The sequence below is a fragment of the Oncorhynchus mykiss genome, chromosome 27 (genome assembly GCF_057628025.1).
Source record: "Oncorhynchus mykiss isolate SJ-2025 chromosome 27, ASM5762802v1, whole genome shotgun sequence".
NCBI classification, from domain to species: domain Eukaryota; kingdom Metazoa; phylum Chordata; class Actinopteri; order Salmoniformes; family Salmonidae; genus Oncorhynchus; species Oncorhynchus mykiss.
In genome coordinates, this window is record NC_143048.1 from 9,801,769 (window position 1) to 9,820,811 (window position 19,043).

A 19,043-nucleotide genomic window follows, 5' to 3' on the forward strand; every position below is an offset into this window, starting at 1 on the left:
GGGTTAGGGAGGGGTTGGCCGGTAGGGATATCCTTGTCTCATCGCGCACCAGCGACCCCTGTGGCGGGCTGGGCGCAATGCGCGCTAACCAAGGTTGCCAGGTGCACGGTGCTTCTTCTGACACATTGGTGCGGTTGGCTTCCAGGTTGGATGCGCGCTGTGTTAAGAAGCAGTGCGGCTTGGTTGGGTTGTGTATCGGAGGACGCATGACCTTCAACCTTCGTCTCTCCCGAGCCCATGAGGGAGTTGTAGCGATGAGACAAGATAGTAGCTACTAAACAATTGGATACCATGAAATTGGGGAGAAAACGGGGTAAAATTTTTAAAAATAAATAAATTTAAAAATTTTTAAAAAAATGCTCTTCTGTTAAAATCCAACATTTTAATCAGGCTCAGAAGGATTTTGTGAGGGTGGGACATTTTCTTGCTGACAAGTGCTTCTTCCGTGAAGCCTTGGGTGCCCCAAAAACTTCTCAGCAGTTATAATTATGTCCAACTTAATGGATTTCTAAGACACTTGTGCAGTACAATTAATAACTGTGGCTATAAATGCTACAAAATCCACTTTCTTCACAATGAGTGTATCCAGATCACTTGATTGACTTAAGATATTTGCAACTGGTTGCGGTGCAACCATCACCATACTGTATCTTCTTCAGCACTGTGGCCTCTTGCCCCTTCGACTCTCTTCACTGCCTCCACATAGGAGATCTGCTGTACAGCCCTCATCCTTGACACCTCGACCCCTTTCACCCTACCAAGGCACTCAAAAAAGTCTGGAGTATTATCTTTACTCCGTATGCAACATTTTTCATTCACAGATTCTTCAATAACATACTTCTCCCATCTGCAAACATTTGACATGTGGGCATATCTTTTGCAAATCCCACACTGTAGTGGTTTGGACATAAATGCTTTTCACCGCATACCTCACATGTACAAGCTTCACATGTGCAGGTAGAGTCTCCTCAAACAACAATAGTATCAATAGGCTTTTCTCCTTCTATCTATGTACCGTATCGGTCAGGCGACGCGTACTGACCACTCCTGGGATTTTCTGAATAAGGTTCTCGACATCTAGATCTAACAACACTTTACAGTATGTATAAGACATGTTACTTCTGATGTGGGCAATTATGCCAGATCCAATGCACATTTCTTCTGTTCTTCATCAACACAATTAACCAAAACAAGGCCTCTTCTAGTCACCTTGATTTAATCCATCTTTCCCACTGCTTTCTTCACCATCTTCAATAGTACACATGGATTTTCCAAATGAGCCTCCTTGTCCAGAAAACACAGTCCAACAAGAAATGCATTATTGGACAGATCCTTGTCTTCCACTACAACTTTTGCTCATTTCGTTCCATTCGTTGATTTAACCCTTTTCCATTTTCCGTTCCTTTCAGACTCAAGCCTCATTTCCATGGATGCTGCCAATATGGTTCCGTCAATAAATCCTGATCGCCCACACCTAAGTAATTATCAAGGCTTCCTGGCAGAGCTAACCCCCTGACCCGGCTGGTGCTGCCACCTGGGGATGAGGTGTGGAAGTGTAGTATGTTGTCCATCTATACTGAACAAAAATATATATGTGCCTCACACTAAACTATCCCCTATATCATAATAATATTTATGTTTTCCCTTTCTGTAATACATGATTTAGAGTGTTCTATTTGTGACACTCATTTATGTACGGTTTGATGATACTGAACGCTATGGCTTATACTCATGTAATTTGATATTGTTTGACGCCAGAGCTACTGAAGGTGTAAGGACCGAGAACACACAGATTATTATTGTATTGATGGCATTGTCAACGCGGTGGCAGCTGGCAAAAATACTGTCTTTTGTTGTGACTTTGCACAAGCCTCTCGGATGGATGTTTACAGAGCATTTCGTAATGCCTTAAAAGGGCCAGTCAACAAGAGGCCCGTTAGATATTTTCTATGCTTCTGGTTCCAGAGATGTCTCCCTGAATTATTATATTAAACTGCATTTGTCTGTGATTGGTTTTATCAGCTACTGCTCCTCTTTTTGTTCACCTGGAAATTATGTTGCAGTGATATAACAGGAATTTCATCTAGTGCTTTACAATGTAGCATAGCCTTTGCCACCTTATATTAGCTTGAATTTATGAAACATGGGGTCAGAGTGGAGGTAGAGAGGGGGCATAATATTTTCTTGGTGGCATGTCATATTACAGACTGACTATACAGAGGTGTCTGGGGTGAAGGTTCTCCATTGGGGATGTGTATTGGGGGGAGGTATCCGAGTTCCATCAGCCAGGACTAGATATTGTACCCATCCATCCTTGTGCAAAGGGTCACTCCTCTCCAAAGGTTACGACCGTACTCAGGCACATCGTAAGTCAGTTTTTTTTGGTCCATGAATGACTGTGTGTATGTATCTACTCTAAACCTGAAGCAACACCACCACAGTGGCTCACTCTTTGTTGTTCTTATTTTTATTTCATAATTACTTTATTTTCTATATGTCCTACTTACAATCTATACTGACTGTCTACATTATATCTCAAACTATTAGATGTTCAGTCTAAACGAAACAACTTTAAACGTGCGGGGCTTTAACTCGCTAGTAAAAATAATACAATGTTTGGAGCTACTTAAACATGAATTTCTTTAGCTCACCATTCAAGATATACTTAATGACATCAGATATTAATCTATTTCAAAATGAACACGATAAGGTTATACGTTATTCATGTGCTGCTAACAAACCTAAAGGTGTTTTGATTGCGATCAAGTGAAAGCTTCATGTGAAGATTGGGGTGTCTGGCAGAGATAGTGATGAAAGGTGATTAAACGGATGACAGGCAGAGGAATTTAGCCATCATGAAAGCCGAATACAAAAGTGTTACAAGTTCTGAGGAAGTATTTTTCCACTTGAGAACAAGGCAAAAAATGCAGAGACCTGGTAGACTGTTGGCACGGAGACTAAAGCAGTCGGAACACTGGGCAGCAATTAATATGATGAAAAATAAGGATGGTGCCCTCTTTACCCTCCCTTCTCAAATCAATGAAGCCTTAACTACTTTTTTTTTTACTATTTTATTTTATTTTTTATTTCACTTTATTTAACCAGGTAGGCCAGATGAGAACAAGTTCTCATTTACAACTGCGACCTGGCCAAGATAATGCAAATCAGTGTGACAAAAACAACAACACAGAGTTACACATAAACAAATGTACAGTCAATAACACAACAGAAACAATCTATGTACAGCGTGTGCAAATGTAGAAGAGTAGGGAGGTAATGGCAATAAATAGGCCAGAAAGGCGAAATAATTACAATGTAGCATTACTCTATCTTGTACACATCTGAGTTCTCTCATGAGCTCTCTCTATATGATGCTGTCCTTCCTTAACGCTTTGGATCTTCTATCGCTTCTGTCAATGAAGCAATCCATCTAGATGCCTCCATTTCCTTGCAGGAACATAAATATGCTCTTGACTCAATGCTGAAATCTACAGTGCCTTCAGAAAGTATTCCCACCCCTTGACTTTTTAAAAACATTTATTACATTTAGATTTTGTTTTACTGGCCTACACACAATACCCCAAAATGTGGAATTACATTTTTTAGAATATGTTTTCAAATTAATAAAAAATATAAAAGATGAAATATCTTCTGTCAATAGATATTCAACAAGTATTCAACCCCTTTGTTATAAAAAGCCTAAATAAGTTCCGGAGTCAAAATAAGTGGCATGGACAATAACAGTGTTTAACCATTGTTTTGTCTTTTAAGGGTAAAAAATGACCCGCCACTATGAGTAACAGCAGAGAAAACCCCCTAAATGATATTTTTCAACTTGAAATTTGACGACGTTACCAAGAGTGACCCCAACATTAGAAAAAGTGAAACATCGCCTTTGTTCATATTTCCATGAAAGCTGTACACCACCAGGGTACAAAGATTGTCTTAGCGTCATTTTTGACCCGGCAGTAATAAAATAATTTACACACCACAAAAATCACAAGACACACACACACACACAATGAGAAATTGAGATTATGTGTGCTACTGATTGAACTCCTAAAAAGGAAGACCCCCATGGTTGGCACAGTTAAAAAGAACAAGCCTGAGCTCCACCCCGCACTTCTCGTAACAAGGGGCAGAGAGGCCTTCTCATCAAAGTTTGCCTTCACCCCCACCACCACTCTAGTTTCTTACCTCCCAAAGAGAAACAAGAATGTGGTCCTCCTGAGCACACTGCACAAAACGGCTGAGATCAGTGATCGTGAGGACAGGAAGCCAGCCATCATCCTGGACTGACCACAACAAAGGAGGCATGGACAACCTGGACAAGGTGCAGGAGGATGACTGCCCGCTGGCCCCTGGTCATCTTCCATTACATCATTGATGTGTCCTCATACAATGCCTTCGTGATATGGAACAAGATCAACCCTACCTGGATGCCTGATAAGCGTTGTGAAAAAAATTCTGTTAACACCTATGCAGTAACTTTAGCAATACTAATAATAATAATAAACCTCTACTTTAGTAAAGAAAACAATTATGACAGGTGTGTTGTAATAAAAACGAGTGGTGTCCACTGATTAAATGCAGTCTTTCTGCATTGTGAAGAGGGAAAACCAAGACATTCACAGAGTTTGTGAAGAATGACAGGTTGTTTCTTCATGCTAAATAGATTTGGGGTATAAAATTCAATTAAGCTGCTTTATTTGAGGGGTTCAGTGAAGGCGGGCCATTTTTGACCCTTAGGACAAGGGGAGTATACAGAATGTTAAGAGTACACAAGGGTTGACATGATTTTTGGCTACCTCATCTCTGGACTCCACACATACAATTATCTGTAAGTTCCCTCAGTCGAGCAGTGAATTTTAAATACAGATTCAACCACAAAGACCAGGGAGGTTTTCCAATGCTTTGCAAAGAATGACACCTATTGGTATATGAGTAAAAATAAATAAAGCTAACACTGAATATCCATTTGAGCTCGGTGAAGTTATCCATGAAAAAAAGGTTCAACCCAGATTTTATTATTCCAAGTGTGCCAAATCCCAGTATCTCCCATATTCTAATTAACATCACTTTGTTTGGCCAAAGCAACAAACAAAACGTCATATAACTTCTCACATTCTCGGATGTAATCATTCCAACTTCTAACTTATTATTAACATTTGTAAATTAACATTTAGGGGGGACACCGATCCTGTCGAGGATTTAACATTTGTTCACTCTCTATTTTTCCATTACGCTAATAGCTCTGACCCAACAAATCTTCTGAGGTCGGTCAGGCAGACAGCGAGGCTTATGCTAACTCCCACTGCATCAAACTAAATTCTATACTAGAAGCAAGGGGAAATTATGTGCTAGTTGAGATAGTGTGTGTTGCAGTGATTTTGTACTGTAGATTGAACTTTTAGCAGATATAGTGGGCCGATACAGCACGGCTTGGAACGCTTCTCATCCAATCAGCATCCAGGATCTAAACAACCAATTTTATAATACAAGTTGCATCGAGGAGACACGTACAGAACAGAAGCACACAGCACTGAACACACAGTACCGAAGGAAGTCACATCAGCTGCTACAGAATCACCCAGTGTCACAGTGGGGCAAAAAAGTATTTAGTCAGCCACCAACTGTGCAAGTTTTCCCACTTAAAAAGATGAGAGAGACCTGTAATTTCCAAAAAAAATCCAGAAAATAACATTGTAGTATTTTTTATGAATTTATTTCCAAATTATGGTGGAAAATAACTATTTGGTCACCTACAAACAAGCAAAATTTCTGGCTCTCACAGACCTGTAACTTCTTCTTTAAGAGGCTCCTCTGTCCTCCACTCGTTACCTGTATTAATGGCACCTGTTTGAACTTGTTATCAGTATAAAAGACACCTGTCCAAAACCTCAAACAGTTACACTCCAAACTCCACTATGGCCAAGACCAAAGAGCTGTCAAAGGACAAGATCTGGGCAGTAACTTAGGCAGATGTAACGCACACACACTCATGAATTATATAATTACATTAATTCCCCAATGAGCGGCATTGTGGCACTAAGTGATGGTTGTATGGGGACTTTGTTTATGGCTCTATTGCTTCTTAAGTGTCAAGGTAACTGAACCGAAAAGGAATGAAAGCGTAAACAAAATATATACAAAATATAGTTCTCACACCAAAATCATCTAATTGGACTGTATTCTATATACATCCAATGTCCTGGCAAAATGACTCCATCATGGAATTGATAATTTTCCGGATATAACTCTTCAGATATTTTAATATCTGGCAAATTAGTCCTCTTTTAATGAATTATTATTTACCTTACGTCAGTCTCATTTCAAACAATGTAGAATTCTTGGTTATCTGCAGGAACCCAGCCTAAGCTATGAATCATCCATACACCAATTGGCTTAATAATTTATTTACTAACTAAATAATCACAGAAATGCATAAACAAACAAACAAACAAACAGTAGATATTGGTTACTAACAATGATAGGGAAGATTCCCTAGTGGCTAAACCAATATGACGGCTTGGTGAACAAGGGGAATGGGGTGTGGACTGAGAGAGTGGGAAAGATTAAATGGATTCATTACAGTCTATAATTATATACATTGAAATGCTAATCCTTCGCACATGAGCGGCCACTCATTCGAGAATAATTGCAAGTACGTATTTACGGCGTATGTCATTCTTGTCTTCTCTGTTGGAATCCGGTCCATCTGCTGGAGAGTTCATTCGAGTCTCTCTTTCGTGTTTAGAATGGATACCTCAGAGTCCCATTCAGAAATATTCTCATAGTATAGGTGTTTCGGTGGTTGTCAGTATTCACATCCCAGGTTTACATAATTTCTAGCTGCAGACTTCTAATTTGTATCTAAGATTTGCTCTTATTCTGTAGGGATCGATAGTCTCAGAGTTTAACAATTTCCAGTGGTATAGTTTTCTAGTTTTGGTACTATACATGGTATAGTTGTCTAGTTTTGAGTACTTTTTAGTACTCAAACCTGTGCCACCTCAGCTTACACAGGTATGTGTGGTCTTAACTATTCACAATCACAGCTCACGCTGTGGGTTTGCTTAGTCTGAAGAGGATTTTCTTAGAAGGGGCTTTTATTCGTAACAGTAGAAGAGGGTGGTTCCATGACGCCTGATCATGTCTGTGCTCACGGGGGTGGACCAATGACTTAGTTAAACTTTAAAGGGAGTACAATTCTCTCACATGAATGGTTTCACATTAAATAATTTCACAAATAGTTTTATCTTTACACATTTCATGCAAGAATTAGATGCAAACCCCATAATTGAGAAATTTACACATTCAGAGATATAGTTACTATGTGTGTTTCCTGTCCTTCATGAGGTCACAAAATGAAACACACTCAACATAACTGTCCCTTAAGTGTCCACGGACCATTCCCACACTCTCAAAGGTGGACATACTGTTTAAAACTCATATTTTGGATTTAGGAGTTTGGCCAAGTGAAATCCCTTGTTCTCTCTCTGTATTCTCTCTTTCTGCATGCCAGGGGGAGAGAGTCTCCCCCAGGAATCTATGACCTGAGATAACAGAACCTGGGTGTAGGAGTTAATGAGATGGGGAAGCCATGATCTACACCCAGAAAGGGCCACGTCATGACAGTGCAGATGGTGTAAGTTAAAGGTAAATATGAAGTATTTCATGGGAAAAAAAATACAGTTACTAAAATGACTGTGACTAAAACCTACACTAAAATAGTTTTAGTTGACTGATATTAACTAAAACTAAGAAAGATGAAAAGACTCCAATTAAATCTACAACCAATAACAGCCAAAATTCACACTGCTTGACATGAAGGGCTTTATTTTAACAAACCGAATGCAATGGTAAATCTTAGCGCTGGTGGTATTGCTATACTGTAGTTTCGGGGGTGTGCCAGAAATATTTTTGTTATTTTAACAACCAAAATTATGGAAGCAATAACTGGTGGTGGTGTGAAAGATCTGGGTTTTTATTGATGTCACTTGGTAAATCCACTTCAATCAGTGTGGAAGAAGTTGAAGGAGACAGGTTAAAGAATGATTTTTTAGCCTTGAGACAATCGAGACATGGATGTGGGTGGGTGAACGGGCAAGACAAACGAGTTAAGTGCCTTTGAACGGAATATGGAAGTGGTTGCCAGGTGCACCGGTTTGTGTCAAATCAAATCAAATTGTATTTGTCACATGCACCGAATACAACAGGTTAGACCTTAGCGTGAAATGATTACTTACAAGCCCTTAACCAACAATGCAGTTCAAGAAAGAGTTAATAAAATATTTACTATATAAACTACAGTAAAATAAATCTAATCAATCAAAAAGTAACACAAATGTACATAACAATAACGAGGCTATATACAAGGGGGTACAGGGTAATTGAGTACCGAGTCAATGTGCAGGGGTACAGGTTAATTGAGGTAATTTGTGAAGTGACTATGCATAGATAATAAACAGAGTAGCAGCAGTACAAATAGTCTGGGTGGCCATTTGATTAGTTTAGTTGTTCAGCAGTCTTATGGCTTGGTGGTAGCTTTTAAGGAGCCTTTTGGTCCTAGACTTGGCGCTGCCCTCTATAGTGCCATACGGTCAAATGCTGAGCAGTCGCCATACCCGGCGGTGATGCAACAGTTCAGTACGCTATCGATGGTGCAGCTGTAGAAACTTTTGAAGATCTGGGGACCCGTGCCAAATATTTTCAGTCTCCTGAGGGTGAAAGGTGTTGTCGTTCCCTCTTCACAACTGTCTCGGTGTTTGAATTGAGGTGTGTTCCGCCTCATTCGTTCACATAAAATGTAGTCCTTTTTACTTTTGCGGATATGTTTATTTTTTTAAAAAATACATTTCTGACCGGGACAAAACACCCCAAGCACTTCCCAATTGTTTGTGCAGTTCAAGTCTGCAGACATTTGCGCATTTTCCGTATGTTTCCCGCATCAGTCATTGTTGTTTTCCTTACTCATAATACCTTTAGAAATGTGTGCGTTTCAATCAAAGTGCCTTATTACGTTATAATACTTTCTGTACGTCGTTTCTACTATAGCTTACTGTATGGAGCATAATATATGTGTGTATATTCCTTATAACTGCAGACACGCGATGTAACGTTACTCATTTCATAATCTTTATGGTGTTATTCAATCGTGCTTATGTAGCTAGCAACATAATTATTTTAGCTCTGTAAAACAATGCTAACTGCATCAGAGAATTATTAGCTTGTGTTGTATTTGAAGCTTCCCTGTCCTTATGACTAAGTGGCACAGCGGTCTACGGCACTGCATCTCAGGCGTCACTACAGACACCCTGGTTCGAATCCAGGCTATATCACAACCGGGCCATGATTGGGAGTCCTATAGGGCGGCGCACAATTGGCCTAGCATCTTCGTAGTTTGGCTGGTGTAGGCCGTCATTGTAAATAATCATTTATTGTTAAATGACTTGCCTAGTTAAATAATGGTTAAATAAAATAAAAAAATATGACCATGGTTTGTTTTCAGTTGGCCTATTAGCATAGCGCTGTTCTGCTCTGCCTTGCTCCCTTGTGGAGCTCAAAAGTTACTGTTTCTTACTGTTATAACTAAAATTTGTGATTTTTTTCAATGCAATATACCATTTTTTTAGCAGTGTTTATTATGTTACTTCTTTGTAATATTGCTATATCCTTATATAGAATTATTATTCATTAGAATAACTCGATTCTGTACTTTCAGAAACCACAAACAGTATTTGCTAATATCATAACTAGAACTGGACATCTTTTGAGCTGCAGATTGAGGCCAGCTTTTGTATGCTACCGTACACTCCTTAACAGTTTTACTGGATGAAAACACAGCAAGAAAACATAGGCCAATATGTTAGTCGTCAATTTTATTGCAGTAATGGTGGTGGTTGGTTGAACAAGTTTTACTAGAGGAAAAAAAACTGAATATGCATAACCCGTATTTAATATTCATGCAGTGATTGAACAACAACTAGTATCATGGAAGGAAAGTTACTTGTCAGGTCTGTCAGTCAGTCACTAATTGCTGCAGATGTGCTCAATATTGCTTGAGCATATGATACTCCCCAAAGCATGGTGAAATACATAGAGGTGTATCACAAGCTAAACGCATGTATATTGACAACTTCCTCTGCTTTCTTCTCCTGGTGCCAGACAGGCAAACTTTGCAGTGCCTCTGTGTGAGACTACCTTGAGCAGCAGTTTGAGGGACTTTGCAGGGAAAATGCCGTGCAGTGAGGTTTAGGGGATTGTCCGCAGCAGGACGACCCCCAGTGGATGGGCGCTGATGGGGGTGGTGCTCCTCCAGCAGCTCCCTCATAAGGTTCTCTCTGTACTTTTGGTAGGTAATTACTTTATCTATGCGGGAGTGGGGAGGATGAGGGAAGGGAGAGGATGAGGCAGTGGGTAGGTGGGTCAAATATTGTCACTATAATTGCATAATGGAACTATGTGATTTGTATGTGAACTGTACTTACAATTACAAAAAATACCTTGTTCAGTAATCATCTCACCTGTTAGTTAGTCTGGTTTGATTTTTCTCTCTCCCGTCAGTTGGTCCACCTTCCCTGTGGCCGACATGGTTGCTGTATGGACAGTGGAGAGGACATGGACGTCTCGTTTGTCATGCCACTTTACTGCCAGCTGTTGACCATTCTCCTTGAACTCCACCTCCCCTCTCTTTATCTTCCTGCATCCGAATGCCGGCATCCCCTTCCTGTTTGACCGGACTGTGCTACAGGCCCCTGTGCTGTTGGAGAGCAGATGCTGGAAGAGTGTGGGACTGCTGTACCAATTGTCCACATACAAAGTGTGTCCCTTGCTGATGTAACCAACTTTACATAGCCTCTCAGAAGAAAGGCGCACAGACACCCGCACTTCAGGTTGACTAGGTTTTTAGTAAGTAAAAGATATCAAACAGTGATGACAGGCATTGACAGGACGGTCACAGCCACACGTTCACTGCTCTCAGAATATCTCTCTCAGACCCAATCTACAAAGTCATTGTATAGTATACAATAACAAAAATACAGAAAAGCATACCTGCAGTAAAAGATGTCAAACAGTGATGACAGGCATTGACAGGACGGTCACAGCCACACGTGGTTAGGTAGCCCACAAGATATCTTTTAGATAGGAGCAACAGTAGTGATACATACCCTCAATGTGAAGTGATATTAATCCATAAATACAGAGCACAAGTACAACCCTTTTATATAAACCTTTTAAAGGTAGTAAGAAAATAAACATTCACTTAATATTGCAAGTCACCTGTTAGCAAATCACCTCTTGGCCGTAGCTAGTGTGACACTGTAGTGCAGTGACCAACGGTGTTAGCTCATCGTTAACATGGCTAGCTAAGCCAGCAAACACTTGGTTGAAACTTGCTGAAATAGGTCTTCAATACATTAACGGCTAATTAAATATATTCATAGCCATATTCGCTATTGACTTAAGGATATATGAACCAGTTTTCCAAAAACACATGGTATACAGTACAGTGTTTATATACAGAGGAAGGAGACACGAACCTGCTCTCAGAATCTCTCTCATACTGAGGAGCAGGCAGACCAACTTCCCAAATAGGGTGGAAGCACTCAAAACCCACTAGTTGTTCTTTCAAAGAAAATAAGTCCGAAGACATCTCGTATTATCAACCTTACTACAATGGCATCAAATATTTTTATGAGTTCAGTACCACAAAATGAAAGGAAACTTGATTTATATCACCCCTTTTCCTGTATTGCATGGTTTCACCTACTACTCTACCGCGAACTGCGGCGTTCTATGAAATCAACATTGCGCGCGAGGTCGATGAAAACTCTACATTTTCACTTTGTTACGCTCACCCCTGCTGTATTCCATCAACCCATACAGACCTTAAAGACACATTACTAGGGCCGGCACTTTAAACCTGTTAAAGAAATACCTGAAGGGTAAACCTTAGCCATGGGCTATCCATAGGACTGCACAAAACATTGTACATAGTAATAACGTGTCTTTTGCACATCACCTTCACCCTTTCTGTCTCTTAACCTAAACTGTGACTTGAACTCAACACTGAATACACATAGCCTACATAATACTCTGTATCACTGATATCAAATACTTTCAACAGGACATTTAGGAGTGTTGCTATGGGCTCGGACATGTCAGGTTCTCTGACAAGCATTTTCATGGCTTCAACAAGTCTCTTTACTGGTCTAACAACCCTTTCGTACCTTGTACGTGTCCCACTACCCTCCTCTAAATTATTCTTAGAGCTTTGTGAATTGACTGCATCGTGGGACTTGTCCATAACAATGTATTTTAGGGGAGATAGTCTGCTGCTTCGGGCCTGCTCACTTGGGCCAACTTCACGGACCCTGATACTATTCTGTGTGGCCGATTTGCTTGTTTGAATTTGATCACTTGGGGCAAAGTCACTGACCCTTATACTGCTTTTGGAGGACTTTTCTATTTCATCAGCCAAGGGTTGCAAGCTATCATCCTCAGAGTGGCAAGGGTCTCCTTTCTGGGTCTCTGTCACAATTGCTCTGAAATTCGGAATGCTCCATGTGACCAGAGTCCCTAGTTCTAGATTCCTGCTCGCTTCTCCCATTGACTCGGTTTCTCCATTACACTCTTGTCCTATCAACGAGGACCCAGAAGCGTCCATAGCCTCGTCCGAAGACCTCTCGCATTACCAACCTTACTACAATGGCAGCAAATATTTTTATGAATTCAGTACCACAAAATGAAAGGAAACTTCATTTATATCACCCCTTTTCCTGAAGTGAATGGTTTCACCGACTACTCTACCGCGAACTGCAGCGTTATTTGATATCTACTGTCGTGGCCAAAAGTTATGAGAATGACACAAATATAAATTTTCGTAAAGTCTGCTGCCTCAGTTTGTATGATGGCAATTTGCATATACTCCAGAATGTTATGAAGAGTGATCAGATGAATTGCAATGAATTGCAAAGTCCCTCTTTGCCATGCAAATGAACTGAATCCCCCCCAAAAAAACATGTCCACTGCATTTCAGCCCTGCCACAAAGGACCAGCTGACATCATGTTAGTGATTCTCTCGTTAACACAGGTGACAGGTGTGAGTGTTGACGAGGACAAGGCTGGAGATCACTCTGTCATGCTGATTGAGTTTGAATAACAGACTGGAAGCTTCAAAAGGAGGGTAGTGCTTGGAATCATTGGTCTTCCTCTGTCAACCATGGCTACCTACAAGGAAACACATGCCGTCATCATTGCTTTGCACAAAAAGGGCTTCACAGGCAAGGATATTGCTGCCAGTAAGATAGCACCTAAATCAACCATTTATCGGATCATCAAGGAGAGCAGTTCAATTGTTGTGAAGAAGGCTTCAGGGCGCCCAAGAATGTCCAGAAAGCGCCAGGACCGTCTCCTAACGTTGATTCAGCTGCGGGATCAGGGCACCACCAGTACAGAGTTTGCTCAGGAATGGTAGCAGGCAGGTGTGAGTGCTTCTACACCTGCATTGCTTGCTGTTTGGGGTTTTAGGCTGGGTTTCTGTACAGCACTTTGAGATATCAGCTGATATCGAAGGGCTATATAAATAAATTTGATTTGATCTGCACGCACAGTGAGGCGAAGACTTTTGGAGGATGGCCTGGTGTCAAGAAGGGCAGCAAAGAAGCCACTTCTCCCCAGGAAAAACTTCAGGGACAGACTGATATTCTGCAAAAGGTACAGGGATTGGACTGTTGAGGACTGGGGTAAACAAAATGAGGTGAGTAAGGGTTCACTCATTTTATTGAGAACTTCAGGAAGTGAATGGTGGGATGTGAACGATTGTAGACAACACATCCCCTTCAACATGCATACTATAAACAGACCAAACTCATCTGGTCTTCTCTTTGGTTTCTGTGGGAAGAAAAGCATGGCAGCGCACAGAAACGACCCATCGTCAGATTATCTTCGATTTCTAGAGTGTTTTACTCAATTATTTTGATCAATCAATCAATCAAATTTATTTTATATAGCCCTTCGTACATCAGCTGATATCTCAAAGTGCTGTACAGAAACCCAGCCTAAAACCCCAAACAGCAAGCAATGCAGGTGAAGAAGCACGGTGGCTAGGAAAAACTCCCTAGAAAGGCCAAAACCTAGGAAGAAACCTAGAGAGGAACCAGGCTATGTGGGGTGGCCAGTCCTCTTCTGGCTGTGCCGGGTGGAGATTATAACAAAACATGGTCAAGATGTTCAAATGTTCATAAATGACCAGCATGGTCGAATAATAATAAGGCAGAATAGTTGAAACTGGAGCAGCATCACAGTCAGGTGGACTGGGGACAGCAAGGAGTCATCATGTCAGGTATTCCTGGGGCATGGTCCTAGGGCTCAGGTCAGTTGAAACTGGAGCAGCAGCACAGCCAGGTGGACTGGGGACAGCAAGGAGTCATCATGTCAGGTAGTCCTGGGGCATGGTCCTAGGGCTCAGGTCCTCCGAGAGAGAGAAAGAGAGAAGGAGAGAATTAGAGAACGCACACTTAGATTCGAATAGGACAGGAGAAGTACTCCAGATATAACAAACTGACCCTAGCCCCCCGACACAAACTACTGCAGCATAAATACTGGAGGCTGAGACAGGAGGGGTCAGGAGACACTGTGGCCCACTCCGAGGACACCCCCGGACAGGGCCAAACAGGAAGGATATAACCCCACCCACTTTGCCAAAGCACAGCCCCCACACCACTAGAGGGATATCTTCAACCACCAACTTACCATCCTGAGACAAGGCTGAGTATAGCCCACAAAGACCTCCGCCACGGCACAACTTAAGGGGGGGGGGCGCCAACCCAGACAGGATGACCACATCAGTGACTCAACCCACTCAGGTGACGCACCTCCTCCAGGGACGGCATGAGAGAGCCCCAGTAAAGCCAGTGACTCAGCCCCTGTAATAGGGTTAGAGGCAGAGAATCCCAGTGGAAAGAGGGGAACCGGCCAGGTAGAGACAGCAAGGGTGGTTCGTTGCTCCAGAGCCTTTCCGTTCACCCTCCCACTCCTGGGCCAGACTACACTCAATCATATGACCCACTGAAGAGATGAGTCTTCAGTAGAGACTTAAAGGTTGAGACCGAGTTTGCGTCTCTGACATGGGTAGGCAGACCGTTCCATAAAAATGGAGCTCTATAGGAGAAAGCCCTGCCTCCAGCTGTTTGCTTAAAAATTCTAGGGACAATTAGGAGGCCTGCGTCTTGTGACCGTAGCGTGCTAGGCGCACCGATTTGAGTGTGGGCTGTTGAGTGTAGGTTTTAAGCACAACAGTTTCCTGTGTGTATCAAAAATGGTCTACCTCCCAAAGGACATCCAGCCAACTTTACACAAATGTGGGAAGCACTGGAGTGAATAAGTGCGAGCATCCACACACCAACGAATTGAGGCTGTTCTGACGGCAAAACAGGGTGCCTCTGAATATTAGGAAGGTGTTCCTAATGTTTTGTAGGCTCAGTGTATATAATTCATTTTGAAGTACAAATATGGATGTACCAAAGTCAGATTGCCTCCAAATATGTTGTTTGCACACTGCTTTCTGACCCTGGACATCAAAATAAGAGTATTTGCAGGAAAATGGAGAGATGGTACGGCCATTTGTGGTCTACAGCTTTCTTCAGAGAGACCCTCACAACCATGACAAATAATAATATGATATCCCTGGGTTTGACTCTGTTCACTATGGGGTAGGTGACTTTTACTACTCGGGAATGGTCTGTAAAACAATTGTTTAGTAAGAGAGACTGGGCAACGGACACCTGCAGTCCAAATTTGAGCACTGACCTCTTCATCCCAATCCACAGGTCCAAAACATTTGTACTGAATGCTTTCTCTGAGCCCCCGGACCAATAACATGATTATCCGTCTTATCTCCACCGTCACCAATGTCCCCATCTTAAACAGGGTACCAAGAGCGTCCGGCTTCCCTGTCGAGCCTTGACAGAAGAGGCGTTACTACGAAGACAAAGTGGGTCTGGTGGAAGTAGTTCCCGATGCCCTCATCAAGGTGTCTTCCAGCTGGCTCGCCTCCGAGTCGCCCAGCAAACGGCATGTTACGAATCCCCTTCGGCCCGGCAGTCTAGGGGGGGGTGTGGTACCCGTAACATAACTCATGCAAATAATAACAGTGGAAAAGTAACAGTGAGAACAGAAACCACAGACAACTAAATTACCGTCAAACACTCATGGTTTAATTTTAAACACATGGTAAAGGGGGGTGGGAAAAGGGGCTGAGCTGGAACCAAGGAAAGAAACAAATATCCAAAAACACCCCTAAGCTAGACTAGCCTACTCCAATACAGCTAACTAACCAAAAATACAGCGGGTGGTCCGCCCAGTTCTAACTAGGGTATTTAGACAAAGTATTCCTACGGGTAGTGTATGCCCATGGGCAATTTGTCTTGGTACCCCCTTTTCCCACCATCAAACAAACAGTCAATCACCATAATAAAACAATACTCACGGGATTCCGGACAAATGTGACATGTATGAACAAAAGAGAGCTCAATCCAACAGAGCGAGAGAGACACAGAGAGATCGAACTCCAGGGAAAACAACTGATTGGGTTTTTAAACCAAGGGAAAGGATGTGATAGGGTAAGAGAAAAGGAGCAGGTGTCTTCTGATTGGGGAATGATGATTGCCACCTGTGAGATGAGAAGGAGAGAAAATAAAAACACACAGGATACACACAGGATACCTGTATCCGTAACACTGCACTAATATGGCCAGATTCCTGCGCTCAACGACTGTGTACGGTAACATGCACCAGACCAAGTATCTCCTCCTCCATGACCCATGATCATCGTCCCTGTGGACAACAACACCTGAGGGGAGCTCCTGAGCACTCTGGAGGTGATATACGGAAACAAGGTCAACTTCTACTTTGAAAACAATGTTTTCCCCATCCAGGAGACTGATGAAAGCAGCATGTACAACCTGTCAGTCGGCCACCATCCCCAACGTTAACTTCCTCCAGCATGTCCTGTAAGAGCCCATCCTCAAGTCCCACTACACAACAGGGAATCTAATCACCAACCCAATTAAATGTTCAGACGCCTGCTGTGACGTACCTTACTCAATATTTTTGATGTGATGTTTTGTCTATCTTGTTGGTAATAAAGAAGTTAGACAAAACTTGTACATTATGAGAAACTCCTTTCTGGTACTTACCTCAAATAATTTAGCACAATTGCCAACTACTTGGTACCAAATGGTACATAGTGACACTTGTGTCAATGAATCTCAAATAAAACCAACGTGTAATTATTATGCAGTTCTTAGAAACAACTTGTTAAAATGGTGATTAGCTATCTAACTATGGTAAATACTGGGCTGTAAAATAAAGGGTTATCAAAGGTTATCACCTTTGTTTAACACAGCATTGAATGCAATGGATCACGGCGTATATAACGTTTTGTCTCCAAAGCCCCATATACTACCCACCATTGCGACCTATACGCTCTCGTTGGCTGGCCCTCGCTTCATACTCGTCGCCAAACCCACTGGCTTCATGTCATCTATAAGCCCCTGCTAGGTAAAGTCCCCCCTCATCTCAGCTCGCTGGTCACCATAGCATCACCCACCTGTAGCACGCGCTCCAGCAGGTATATCTCTCTGGTCACCCCCAAAACCAATTATTTCTTTGGCCGCCTCTCCTTCCAGTTCTCTGCTGCCAATGACTGGAACGAACTACAAAAATCTCTGAAACTGTAAACACTTATCTCCCTCACTAGCTTTAAGCACCAACTGTCAGAGTAGCTCACAGATTACTGCACCTGTACATAGCCCACCTATAATTTAGCTCAAACAACTACCTCTTTCCCTACTGTATTTATTTTGCTCCTTTGCACCCCATTATTTTTATTTCTACTTTGCACATTCTTCCACTGCAAATCTACCATTCCAGTGTTTTACTTGCTATATTGTATTTACTTTGCCACCATGGCCTTTTTTTGCCTTTATCTCCCTTATCTCACCTCATTTGCTCACATCGTATATAGACTTGTTTATACTGTATTATTGACTGTATGTTTGTTTTACTCCATGTGTAACTCTGTGTCGTTGTATGTGTCAAACTGCTTTGCTTTATCTTGGCCAGGTCGCAATTGTAAATGAGAACTTGCCTACCTGGTGAAATAAATGTAAACTGAATAACTGAAAAACTAAATCTCTGTTGTTACAGACACGATTCAGCAGATTCACAGTTTCTTCATATAAATAATCACCATCTTATTATTTTCCCAGGTGATGTTGTTCTAAAAGATATATATAACCATAATGAATCATTTAGACTGTATGAGTTTTTAGATCACATTTTCTCTTGTAAGAAACATTGCAGCAATGTTCTTTTGAGTTTGCATTCCATTATTAAGGAAACGGCGATATAAATATTATATGTACATGTAATATCATTCAGGGGCTTGGGAGAACATACTCTTAACTGTGAATCTGGAGATACAGTGCCTTGCGAAAGTATTCGGCCCCCTTGAACTTTGCGACCTTTTGCCACATTTCAGGCTTCAAACATAAAGATATAAAACTGTATTTTTTTGTGAGGAATCAACAACAAGTGGGACACAGTCATGAAGTGGAACGACATTTATTGGATATTTCAAACTTTTTTAACAAATCAAAAACTGAAAAATTGGGCGTGCAAAATTATTCAGCCCCCTCAAGTTAATTATTTGTAGCGCCACCTTTTGCTGCGATTACAGCTGTAAGTCGCTTGGGGTATGTCTCTATCAGTTTTGCACATCGAGAGACTGACATTTTTTCCCATTCCTCCTTGCAAAACAGCTCGAGCTCAGTGAGGTTGGATGGAGAGCATTTGTGAACAGCAGTTTTCAGTTCTTTCCACAGATTCTCGATTGGATTCAGGTCTGGACTTTGACTTGGCCATTCTAACACCTGGATATGTTTATTTTTGAACCATTCCATTGTAGATTTTGCTTTATGTTTTGGATCATTGTCTTGTTGGAAGACAAATCTCCGTCCCAGTCTCAGGTCTTTTGC

General features: G+C 41.6%; 1 long non-coding RNA gene across 2 annotated transcripts; it reads right to left on the reverse strand.

The window, feature by feature from the left end:
• Positions 1 to 9,866: 9,866 nt before the first annotated feature.
• LOC110507460 (uncharacterized) lies at positions 9,867 to 11,568 on the reverse strand. Of its 2 annotated transcripts, none has more exons than XR_005040093.2 (3): positions 11,056 to 11,568; positions 10,527 to 10,762; positions 9,867 to 10,371 (listed from the first exon to the last, which is right to left on the reverse strand). It is a non-coding gene; the product is annotated as an uncharacterized LOC110507460 (long non-coding RNA). The 2 variants fall into 2 exon arrangements; XR_002471128.3 differs by having other exon boundaries at positions 10,527 to 10,779; positions 11,056 to 11,140.
• Positions 11,569 to 19,043: the final 7,475 nt, after the last annotated feature.